Source organism: Rhodamnia argentea, chromosome 6, assembly GCF_020921035.1.
Source record: "Rhodamnia argentea isolate NSW1041297 chromosome 6, ASM2092103v1, whole genome shotgun sequence".
Taxonomy (NCBI): Eukaryota; Viridiplantae; Streptophyta; class Magnoliopsida; order Myrtales; family Myrtaceae; genus Rhodamnia; species Rhodamnia argentea.
This window is the reverse complement of record NC_063155.1, coordinates 565,001-577,500: the sequence shown is the minus strand read 5'-3', so window position 1 is coordinate 577,500 and position 12,500 is coordinate 565,001. Positions and strand designations below refer to the sequence as shown.

Genomic DNA, 12,500 nt, shown 5'->3' with positions numbered 1-12,500 from the left:
CCCGGCACGGTGGCCGAGCGACCCCGGCCACCGTGGCCGAGCGACCCCGGCCACCGTGGCCGAGAGGGTCGGCCAAAGTGCCGAGCGATCCCGGCCACGGTGGCCGAGCGACTCGGCCATGGTGCTTGAATCGGCTTGGCTCATGCATTGATCGGAAGGCCGCTCCGCATGATACACACGTGGATCGATTCATGAATGTCGATTCGTGGATCACAAGGCCGCTCGGCATGATTCATGAATCGATAGCTCGGCCATTCGGCATGACTCTTGCTTTGATCGCTCGGCCATTCAAGCATGGCTCACGAATCGATCACCCGGCCATTCAAGATGGCTCATGCATCGGTCGCTCTCGCCGCATGCAGTTCACACGCAAGGTCCATCCGGCACTTTATCGATCATTTCTCGTCCAATTGTATCCATTCCTCTTTCTAAAATTTGTTGGAGTCATGAAAGTAGTCTCCCAATCGTTTTCCCACCTCGCATGTAATTTTTTTTATTTTCCAAATTTTTTCAATTTTTATTTACCAAAAATATTAAAAAAAATATATTTGGTCGTCGAAATTTTTTTCTTACCATTCCATGTTTTAGTCTACATTTGTTTGAGCATTCTTGCAAAAAATCTCATGCAAATACAATATCTACATTTTTTTAGAGACGTGGTGCCATCTCAAGCATGGTGAATGTCTCCTCTCGCTGGGAGGAAAACCGCTCATAAGGCTCTTTAGGGGGTTGAGGTGCTCGGCCGGATGGCGAGCGATGTTGAGTTATGATCAAATAGAGCACCTCTATGCAAAGATAGACCGCTCGGCCACGGTGGCCGAGCGAATGGGCCACGGTGGCCGAGACACCCGGCCACGGTGGCGGAGAGAGCCCGGCCACGTTGGCCGAGCGGTCCGGCCAAAGTGGCCGAGCGACTCGGCCGCGGTGGCCGAGAGTATGGGCCGCGGTGGCCGAGCGACTCGGCCATGGAGCTTGAATCGGTGAACGACCCATGAGCAAATTGTCGTGATGATTAGGCGACGATGAAGTGATGATTGAGTCTCGGTCGAGCCAAAGATCAAACCATGACCAAGGCCTTAACGGGTCGAGGGGAGGGGAGATTGAGGTGAGATAGGGTCGAGATCGTAGCGATCGTTTAGCCATGATCTGCACATGATCTTGCTCTCGCGCCTAGCGTTACGGATGAGCCACGATTTCTTGAATCGGTGAACAGCCCTTGAGCGTTAATGAACCAACGATCATGTTGCGATTAGGCAATGGTTGAGCAGCGATAGTCCCGGGCCGAGCCAACATCAAACCATGACCGAGGCCTTAACTCGGCCAAGGGGAGGGGCGATTGAGGTGAGACGTGGTCGACGATCGAAGCGATGACTAAGCCGTGATCGACACATAATGTTGGTGTTTCGCGTCTAGCGGTGCGGATGTAGCCTTGTTTGATGAGTCTCGTGCGCTCTTTCGGTTTTCATGCTTAAAGAGCCATGGATTGGTCGGCTTGGTTTACTTCCGATGTACGCGATGGCGTGTGAGAGATGATAAGATTGTGTGTGTTGGCAGGCTGCGTGCTTTGGTGCATCGAACCGCTTCCCTCACTTTCGATCGAGTCTTGCTCCACGAGTTGTGGATGCAAAGAGCGGGTTCCCGTGTTGCATACCCTATTACGACGGAAACTTGTGCCTATCGTTGCCCTTTTCAACACGACATCCCGTGTGGGTGCTCGGTTGGACTAGATAGTGGGTCTTGTGCTCCTCGAACATCTCTTTTGACTGTTCGGATGGATCGCGAGCGCTTACTTGTCCTCTCGGATGCGGAACTTCCTTCATGGGTGTTAGGGGTCATCGGCCCTTTCTCCCAATCTCAAGCGTTTATCGCTTTATCGGGAATGACGCTCTCGCCTTGTCTTTGATCGCGTGGAGCTCTTGGGCTTCACGGCGGATCATGCTTGGCGGACGTCGTGAAGGAATGCTACCTGGTTGATCCCGCCGCAGTCATATGCTTGTCTCAAAGATTAAGCCATGCATGTGTAAGTATGAACTAATTCGGACCGTGAAACCGCGAATGGCTCATTAAATCGCTTATAGTTTGTTTGATGGTATTTGCTACTCGGATAACTCGTAGTAATTCTAGAGCTAATACGTGCAACAAACCCCGACTTTTGGAAGGGATGCATTTATTAGATAAAAGGTCGACGCGGGCTTTGCCCGTTGCTCGATGATTCATGATAACTTGACGGATCGTACGGCCATCGTGCCGGCGACGCATCATTCAAATTTTTGCCCTATCAACTTTCGATGGTAGGATAGTGGCCTACTATGGTGGTGACGGGTGACGGAGAATTAGGGTTCGATTCCGGAGAGGGAGCCCGAGAAACGGCTACCACATCCAAGGAAGGCAAGCGCGCGCAAATTACCCAATCCCGACACGGGGAGGTAGTGACAATAAATAACAATACCGGGCTCTTTGAGTCCGGTAATTGGAATGAGTACAATCTAAATCCCTTAACGAGGATCCATTGGAGGGCAAGTCCGGTGCCGACAGACACGGTAATTCCAGCTCCAATAGCGTATATTTAAGTTGTTGCGCTTAAAAAGCTCGTAGTTGGACCTTGGGTTGGGTCGACCGGTCCGCCTCGCGGTGTGCACCGATTGGCTCGTCCCTTCTACCGGCGATACGCTCCTGGCCTTAACTGGCCGGGTCGTGCCTCCGGTGCTGTTACTTTGAAGAAATTAGAGTGCTCAAAGCAAGCCTACGCTCTGTATACATTAGCATGGGATAACATTATAGGATTCCGGTCCTATTGTGTTGGCCTTCGGGATCGGAGTAATGATTAACGGGGACAGTCGGGGGCATTCGTATTTCATAGTCAGAGGTGAAATTCTTGGATTTATGAAAGACGAACAACTGCGAAAGCATATTCTGACGTTAGTTTTCAAAAAACAAGAATTTGAAAAATGCTCCAGGCGGGTTTCCTCGCGGGTACTGTTCACCCGTCGGATTTCTTTTGATTCCGACCAGCTCCGGTGGCCGTTGGGGCTGATTTTTGGAGGGCGAGCCGATCTTCATCTCCTCTATCATCCCTCCAAATTTGGTGAACTTTCGTGGAGTAACCAGGTCTGTAGAGCCCCCGCAACTTGTGGCTGTTTCTGGTGCTGTTCCTTTCAGGATAGCTTGCTGGTCGTGTGCGATTTCCAGCCACTCCGGTGGTCATTGGGGCTGATTTTTGGAGACAGAGTTCCTCTTCCTCTCCTCTACACACCCCCAAAATTTGGTGACCAGACGTGGAGTATTGTTGCCTGTATTGCCTCTGCAAGCTTCGATTTTTCTGCTGTGCCTGCTACAGTTTGCTTCGGTGCCTCAGGTGGTTTCTGGCTTTTCTAGCCGGCGCCTTCTGCTCATCTTTCACCTTGAAGGTCGTATATCTTTCCCCTACATCCCCTATGAACGATTCGTCTGGTCATTGAGGGATTACATCGGTGGAGTAGACCTACATAATTGCTGCAAAATCCCCTACATCCCCTATCAATTGTCTCTGCTTGCTGCGGTGTGAAGTAGAGTTTATATCATTCCTCACTATATGATGTGGCTGTGCTGTACCTGCTGGTAGTAAGTCATGGCTGTTATTTCTGCTGATATGCATTCTTTGGGAAGTGATCCGATTATTCCCCACACTGACGCACCTGAACATTTATCCTTGGAAGAAGACATACCCTCCATATTCCCTGAACACCAACCGTAGCCAAACCTTGTAGTGATTCAGGCCAATGAGGCTATCACCAATAAGGGTAAAGCTGCTATTGTAGCTTCTGATGTTGATAACGCCTCTGATGTGGGAGAAGAGGTTCTTCGGCCTTCGCGCTTGCGTGATCCCAGGAGAAGTCGTAGTAGAGGTAGATCCTGCAATAGAGGGAGGACCTCCAATAGCCTTTCCAGGCCCCCTATCCAGAAGGATGCTGGTACCTCTCGGGCTGCAGGGGACTTAGTCACTCAGAATCCTAAGCCTCCTCGCCTCAACACCAGTAGAAGCAAGAGCCGACTCAAGGTCACGCCTTCCGCAAATCAAAGGCTTAGGTCGTGGGCTAATGTAGCCAAGGTGGTCAACACGGGTTACAAACTCAAACATTTACCGCCGGTAGAGGTGGATGGGGAGATGATTGTAGACATTCCTCCAGAGGTTGAGGAGGAACAACATCCAATGTGGAAAAGCTGCATTGTTGGGTATTATTTGGGCAAAAGATACATTTTAAAGCCACCGAAGAAGCTGTCAAGAAAGCCTGGGGTACACAGCTTGTTGATGTGCGCCTTCATGAGGATGGATTCTATTTTTTTCACATCCCCGATGATTCGTTTAGAAGAAACGTGCTGGAAAGAGGCCCCATCTCTATCTTCAACAGTACAATGGTGCTGCAACAATGGCACGCGGATATAAAACTCACTAAAGATATTCACCAAACCTTTCCTATCCGGGTAAAATTGCGCAGCATACCATTCTCCCCGTGGTCTCCTTCTGGTCTAGGATATATTGCGAGTGCTGTAGGGAAGGCGCTATATGTTGATGAACAGACAGACACTATGAGGAGAATCTCCTATGCCCGTGTTTGTGTGGAAATTAAAGCTGGTCACCCTCTCCCCGAGATTGTCAAAGTGAGGTGGAAAGGTGAACTCCTCGGCGTTGGGGTGGAATATGAATGGAGACCGCTTTCTTGCGACACATGCGGCAATTTTGGACACAAAGTTGGTGCCTCCGGCTTCCCATGTGCACAACTTTCTCAGCCTTTCGCTCTAAAGCCCGGGGGTCACCTCTGTAAACCCCCACTCGATAGCGGTTGGAAACAGGTGAAAGGGCGAAATGTACGTCCACCTTCTTCAACCTCCGAACAAAGCATGCTGAACCCTCTAGCACTAATATCCAACCAGATATAGACACACCCACCTTGCCACTTCACCTTACGGGAACCTCCGAAAAGGACTTGCCGCCTTATTCTAGTGGTGCTGTTGTGGTCGAGCCACCGGTGTTGTCTCGCTCCTCAACAGAATCCCATCCCCGCCGTGATCAAACCCTCGGCTCCTCAACCTTCTAACCCCGCCCCTCCCATTGAAGATTCTGTTCCCCCGAACCAGGGATCCTCCAAAGTGTAGCTGCTTTGTGCCACTAGACACCCCCTTGGTTAATCCCAACCACAGTCCTCCCGCTGGCATGGACTCACCCCCACCGATTCAAGTGTTCCCCTTCCGCAACGGGTTTACCTAGGGAGACCTCCTCCTTCAACCTACAAAGCAGTGTTTCACCTCACCTACCCTACAAAATGCAGTGAAAGCTCAATCTCCATGGGCTGCTGATCACACCGATACATCTACTGCTCAACCCTCTGCTATGGATGCTGCTTTGGCATTGCTCTCCCGGACTAACCATCCGGCCACTTTGAAGTTCCTTCAAGCCGTTGTGGCAAGCATCTTCTCGGCCACGAGTAACCTGGTGAAGGTACTAATCGATAGTGACTCAACAACCCCTCCTATGATCGCCTTGCACTCCTCTCGGCCCGGACTCCCCGGACCATCTTGCATGCTAGTGCCCTAGTTACGGAACGGAACCTCTCGCATACCAGCCACTTCTTCTCGAACCACCTCAGCCTTACTCCTCTAGCTCGACAAAGAGGAGGGTTCTCGAGAACATCATTGCAAGTGATATTGAGGAGGACTTTCCCGTTATATCCCCACCACACACTAGATCTCGTTCGACGGTCATTGGTCTTCCAAAAACTCACCAAGTTACCTCAATGGCCGAAGCATTGGATGAGGTCCTTCCGCCGGACCTACATTGTAACGATACCACTCGCGGTGGAGATGTTATCCCAACTTCTTCGAAAGCTAACTCCCGGAAGCCTAAGAAGAAGGCCAGAAAAAGAGATGACTTCAGATGCTGGCCATGGAACGGGAGGTCCTCCATTCCAGTTACTGCTCGCACGATTCTTTGTTCCTTCCTCAGGGACCGGCTTTGATTTTGGCTAGGCGTTAGTCATACTAGTCCGCCGCTTGTTTGGCCTTTTTAGTACCTTGTTGACCTCTCTATTACTAGCCCTCGTCTTGGGTGGTTTTTACGACCGGTTCATCGTTGAACTCTCCGTGTCACCCCGTGTGCCATTTTGAGTTCATGGATTTTGTGTCCTGTAACTTTTGTATCTAGCTTTTTGAAAGATCAATACATACTTACCTTACCAAAAAAAAAAAAAACAAGCTGCGAAAGCATAAACTTTTCATTTGGCCTAGGTCGCGCGGGTACTGTTCACGCACCCTCCCCAAATGCTCCCGTCGGCCTCTCACGCGGCATCTGTTCACCCGGTGGATCCCCGCTGATTCCGGCCGATTCCCCCGTTAGATTTACTTGATATTTGGCCTCTAAGGTCGCTGTCTTCCAATAGTCAAACTCACCGTTCGGATTTTACATTCGACCACTCGTTCTTCCCGGAAACCGGATCTACGAATCTGCTCTCATATTTGCGGGAGGGGTTTTCCGACTGAATCGCGAAACTCGGACCCCTTGTACCGGTATCCCTAACAACTCGAGTGCCATAGGGATCGATTCCACCCTTCTCTTCATCAAATCCACCACTTGGCCTTGGTGCAGATCTGTTGGCGGACGAGATACAGGTGAATTTTATCTGGACTCTGAGTTCTTACTCGGTTCACCTTGGTAGGTAGTTGCGGTGAAATACTCTGCTGTTAGTCTTGCTGTTGATGCGTTTTATATACCCCGCTGGATTTGGCTGTCGATTGAATGGTGGGTGCGTAACGTATTGACCGGTGGTTGGAGTTTCCTCGCTGCAACCGAACATTCAATGGAGGATAGTGATGAGATAGTGCCATCATCGGTTCCCCATCTAAGCTCACAGCCTGATATTGAACAGAGTGACCCAATTATCGACCCAAATCCCAAAGGGAAGCATGTTGTGGATGCCACAAATACAGGGGGTCCGAATGTTGGTAGAAAGGAAAGCAAAGAACGGGCTGATCGAGACCCCGGGCGTAGCGGGGGTAGGTCAAAGGGAAGAAGATCCAGACCTCCTATGGCTCATTGGGGAGAGAATATAGATTCGTTGGCTGCCGGTCCTTCTAACACTAAGGATGGTGGCAACAATGGCAATGTGCCTAAAACTGACGTGGGAGGGAACCAAGGGAATCACAGGAGCAAGAGCGGAACCAAAGGAGTTCGGCCTCGCTCGTGGGTGAATGTCGCGAGAGTGATGACAAAGGGCTACAACCTTGACTACGTTGCTCCCTCAATGATAAATGGAGAACCAATAGTTGACATTACACTCGACATAGTGGCTGAGGAGAACCCTTTGCTCAGCCAATGTGTTGTGGGACGGTTTTTGGGGAGAAAAGTATACTTCAAGGTGACAGAGGAGGTGATTAAGAAGAGTTGGGGACCTCAAGTTGTAGATATACGTATGCATGATAGTGGATACTACTTTATACGTATCCCGGATGATTCCTTTCGAAGAAAATTGTGGACATGGGACACATCTCCATTCAAAACTGCACAATGATGCTGCAGAATTGGCATTCTAAACTGAAGCTTAGGAAGGAAGATCATGATACCCTCCCGATATGGATCGGACTAAAGGACATCCCTTTAGCTCTTTGGTCACAAGCTGGTATTGGGCGTATTGCGAGTGCTATAGGCAGACCATCATACGTAGACGCTCAAACAGAAGGCATGAAGAGACTCTCCTTTGCTCGAGTGTGTGTAGAAATTAAGGCAACTCAGCCTCGCGTTGACAGTGTTAAGATACGGTGGGATGATGAACTGATTCCCATTCCAATTGAATATGAATGGAAGCCCCTTTCCCGTGCATCTTATGGCATATATGGGCATAAATGCAGGATGACCGGCTTTGCCTGCGCTGCCACTTCTGATGCTCCCGTGAATAAACATCCCGATGCGTGGACCCAAACCAGAGAAGAGTGGCAAGAGGTTCAAAGGAGAACGCAGCGCAGATTGCACTCTCCTCAAGGTCTTACGACCACTCCACAAGTACCACAACTTGCTGGGATATATACTCAACCTGCTTGGGGGAGTCCTCGGGCACGTATTGAACCCGAGTTTAATACTGATCAGCCACAGAATGATACAGCAGAAGACCTCCCGGTCGAAAAGTCACGGACCTCTTCCCTCCACTCGTCCCAAGCCGAGAATGGTGAGAATGGTGATGGGAATGTTAGTGATGCAGCCACGAATATGGGGAATGATTTATCCTCTCCGTCTCCGCCAAATACTAGATCGCGTGCAATGGTGTTTGCTCTACCGATACCAATTAGTATTGAAGTAAATGGATACATTCTACTTTCCTGAAAAACTCCAATTTTTGGACTTGCAACAGGCCCACCATATGCTCTTGGGCGTGGAAGAAAATCTTGGACCTTCGGTACGACTTCTACTTGCAATTCCAATGGAAAATAGGTGATGGCCAAGCCACTTCTTTCCGGTTTGATCATTGGCACTATAAGGGCCCCCCTTTTAAACAGTTCACGGCCAGCGACATCTATCGGACTAGAATACCTCGCGAAGCGACGGTTCGGGAGTTCTACAATGCGGATTGGGTCTCATCTACCACACTTGACGGCATACTTCAATGGTTGGGCCCTCCACCTATCTTTGTAGACCGCAAGGAAGATAAGTTTACGTGGTTGCCTAACTCTTCCGGAAAGTTTACGATTGCCTCTCGCATGGGATTTCATTAGGATCCAAGGTCAACATGCCCCCGGCACTCTTTCATTTGGGACAAGGCATTTGCACCGAGACATGCATTTCTTTTGTGGCTTGCTTGCCACAACCGTCTCTCCACGCGGTATTACTACTCCAATACCGTAGGATTGATGTTGGGGTATGTGCTTTTGTCGAAGCGGACGAGACTCGGCCAACCACCTGTACTTTCGGTGTCCCATTACTCGCGGTCTTGCAGCGGATTGGGCATTTAAATGCAACCTCACCTGGTGCGACCGTTCGTGGATGGGGCATATTTTGTGGGCCAAACAGCACATAGGTACTCCATCTTTTTGGCATCGCATTGCTAGATTCTCCTTTGGAGCCTTATGCCATATTATTTGGTCAGAGTGTAACAACATTATCTTCCGTAACAAAGCCCTTTTTATCCCGGCCATCTTGCTTCATCTCACTAAAATGGTTAAGGATAAAGCTGCGTCTTTAGCCCCTATCCGTGACAACCCTTGCAACAGAAGCCTACAGAGGAATTGGGGACTTGCTACCACCATTTTTGAAGATTGCTGATTGTATATATAGGCCGCCCAATGCTTTGTTGCTTCCAGAAACTCGGCCTCTGCATCCGCATCCGGTTGACCGAAATCGGTAGAGCTATGGGTCTCCCGCACGTAATGCGCATATCCCTCCCGCCATCGGCCGTTATCTAAGAGGTTCTTACTTATTGCTGATTGCTCGTGCTGTGGATTTCTCCCTTCAAGCCGTGTCTTCCCTTAGTCCAACCCGACGATATTCTTGGATGATCTTCGGGAGCCTCATTTATCCGGGGCTGCTGCACGTAAGGTTTTCCCAGGATGCTGCTTCGAGTGTTCGTGACTTGGCCTTACACGCATTTCCAGCTTGTCCTTTTTTGTCTTTCGGCTTATTCCAGCCCCGTCGTCCTTTGTATTCCGCCTCTACCACTTTTGCGGTTCGCTTCGTTGCGGTTCGCTTCGTTGTAGTTTCCGGTTTCCGTTTCTTTTCCTTGTATTTTCCATCCGGCTCACCGTTGAACCCTATGTGGCATATGGTGCCAATTATGGTTCATGGTTTGTGTGTCCGGCTCCTCTTTTGTACCTAGTCTTTTTGAAAAGTTAATACACTCTTACCTTACCAAAAAAAAAAAAACAACTGCGAAAGCATTGGATGAGGTCCTTCCGCCGGACCTACATTGTAACGATACCACTCGCGGTGGAGATGTTATCCCAACTTCTTCGAAAGCTAACTCCCGGAAGCCTAAGAAGAAGGCCAGCAAAAAGAGATGACTTCGATCGGCTGCTGCCATGGAACGGGAGGTCCTCCATTCCAGCTTGCTCGCATTCTTGCTGTTCCTTCCTGGCGGGACCAGCTTTGATTTTGGCTAGGCGTTAGTCATACTAGTCCGGCCGCTTGTTTGGCCTTTTTAGTACCTTGTTGACCTCTCTATTACTAGCCCTCGTCTTGGGTGGTTTTTACGACCGGTTCATCGTTGAACTCTCCGTGTCACCCCGTGTGCCATTTTGAGTTCATGGATTTTGTGTCCGGTAACTTTTGTATCTAGCTTTTTGAAAGATCAATACATACTTACCTTACCAAAAAAAAAAACCAACTGCGAAAGCATTTGCCAAGGATGTTTTCATTAATCAAGAACGAAAGTTGGGGGCTCGAAGACGATCAGATACCGTCCTAGTCTCAACCATAAACGATGCCGACTAGGGATCGGCGGATGTTGCTTTTAGGACTCCGCCGGCACCTTATGAGAAATCAAAGTTTTTGGGTTCCGGGGGGAGTATGGTCGCAAGGCTGAAACTTAAAGGAATTGACGGAAGGGCACCACCAGGAGTGGAGCCTGCGGCTTAATTTGACTCAACACGGGGAAACTTACCAGGTCCGGACATAGTAAGGATTGACGGCATCGAGAGCTCTTTCTTGATTCTATGGGTGGTGGTGCATGGCCGTTCTTAGTTGGTGGAGCGATTTGTCCGGTTAATTCCGATAACGAACGAGACCTCGGCCTGCTAACTAGCTATGTGGATGTACATCTCCACGGCCAGCTTCTTAGAGGGACTATGGCCGCTTAGGCCAAGGAAGTTTGAGGCAATAACAGTGCCGTGATGCCCTTAGATGTTCGGGGCCGCACGCGCGCTACACCGATGTATTCAACGAGTCTATAGCCTTGGCCGACGGGCCCGGGTAATCTTTGAAATTTCATCGTGATGGGGATAGATCATTGCAATTGTTGGTCTTCAACGAGGAATTCCTAGTAAGCGCGAGTCATCGGCTCGCGTTGACTACGTCCCTCGCCCTTTGTACACACCGCCCGTCGCTCCTACCGATTGAATGGTCCGGTGAAGTGTTCGGATCGCGGCGACGTGGGCGGTTCGCCGTCGATGACGTCGCGAGAAGTCCACCGAACCTTATCATTTAGAGGAAGGAGAAGTCGTAACAAGGTTTCCGTAGGTGAACCCGCGGAAGGATCATTGTCGAATCCCGCATAGCAGAATGACCGCAGAACTCGTAAAAAACTCAATAGGGGCGGTGGGTCTTTTCCCACCGTCCCTCGACGCTAGGATCGCACGGGCGCCTAGAGCGCTCGGGCCTTCTCGGGCGGCACAACGAACCCCGGCGCGGAATGCGCCAAGGAACTTGAACAAGAGAGCGATGCTCCCATCACCCCGACATGGTGCGTGCTTGGGATGCCATGCAATCTCCTATTATTCATAACGACTCTCGGCAACGGATATCTCGGCTCTCGCATCGATGAAGAACGTAGCGAATCGCGATACTTGGTGTGAATTGCGAGAATCCCGTGAACCATCGAGTCTTTGAACGCAAGTTGCGCCCGAAGCCATTCGGTCGAGGGCACGTTTGCCTGGGTGTCACACACGGCGTTGCCCCTAATCCCTCGCCTTTAATTGGGCGGGCGGGACTCGGGTGCGTATGTTGGCCTCCCGCGACGATTTCGTCCCGGTTGGCCCAAAATCGAGCGCTGGAGCGATTAGCACCACGACATTCGGTGGTTGATGAGACCCCAATGATCAATGTCATGCGTGTCGCCCGTGCAGGCGCTCCGTGAATCTACTCTTTACCAACGCGACCCCAAGTCAAGCGGGGCTACCCGTTGAGTTTAAGCATATCAATAAGCGGAGAAAAAGAAACTAACAAGGATTCCCCTAGTAACGGCGAGCGAACCGGGAAGAGCCCAGCATGAGAATCGAGCGCCCTCGGCGTTCGAATTGTAGTCCGGAGAAGCGTCCTCGGCGACGGACCGGGCCCAAGTTCCCCGGAAGGGGGCGCGAGAGAGGGTGAGAGCCCCGTCGTGTCCGGACCCTGTCGCACCACGAGGCACCGTCGGCGAGTCGGGTTGTTTGGGAATGCAGCCCTAATCGGGCGGTAAATTCCGTCCAAGGCTAAATATGGGCGAGAGACCGATAGCAAACAAGTACCGCGAGGGAAAGATGAAAAGGACTTTGAAAAGAGAGTCAAAGAGTGCTTGAAATTGTCGGGAGGGAAGCGGATGGGGGCCGGCGATGTGCCTCGGTCGGATGTGGAACGGTGATGAGCCGGTCCGCCGATCGACTCGAGGCATGGACCGATGCGGATTGCGGTGGCGGCCCAAGCCCGGGCCTTTGATACGTCCGTGGAAACGTCGCCATTGCGATTGTGGAATTCAGCACGCGCCTGCGGCGTGCCTCGGCATCTGCGTGCTCCGGGCATCGGCTAGTGGGCTCCCCATTCGGCCCGTCTTGAAACACGGACCAAGGAGTCC

The 12,500-nt window shown here is 50.8% G+C and overlaps 2 non-coding genes across 2 annotated transcripts in view; both read left to right on the top strand.

Annotated features, from left to right (window-relative positions):
• Positions 1–11,456: 11,456 nt before the first annotated feature.
• On the top strand, positions 11,457–11,613 carry LOC125315772. Its single transcript, XR_007199059.1, has one exon. It is a non-coding gene; the product is annotated as a 5.8S ribosomal RNA (ribosomal RNA).
• Positions 11,614–11,825: 212 nt separating this feature from the next.
• The window catches only part of LOC125315746, a 3,389-nt gene continuing 2,714 nt past the window's right edge, over positions 11,826–12,500 (top strand). Inside the window, exon 1 of the ribosomal RNA XR_007199034.1 lies at positions 11,826–12,500. This exon is cut by the window's right edge and continues 2,714 nt beyond it. This is a non-coding gene — a ribosomal RNA (28S ribosomal RNA).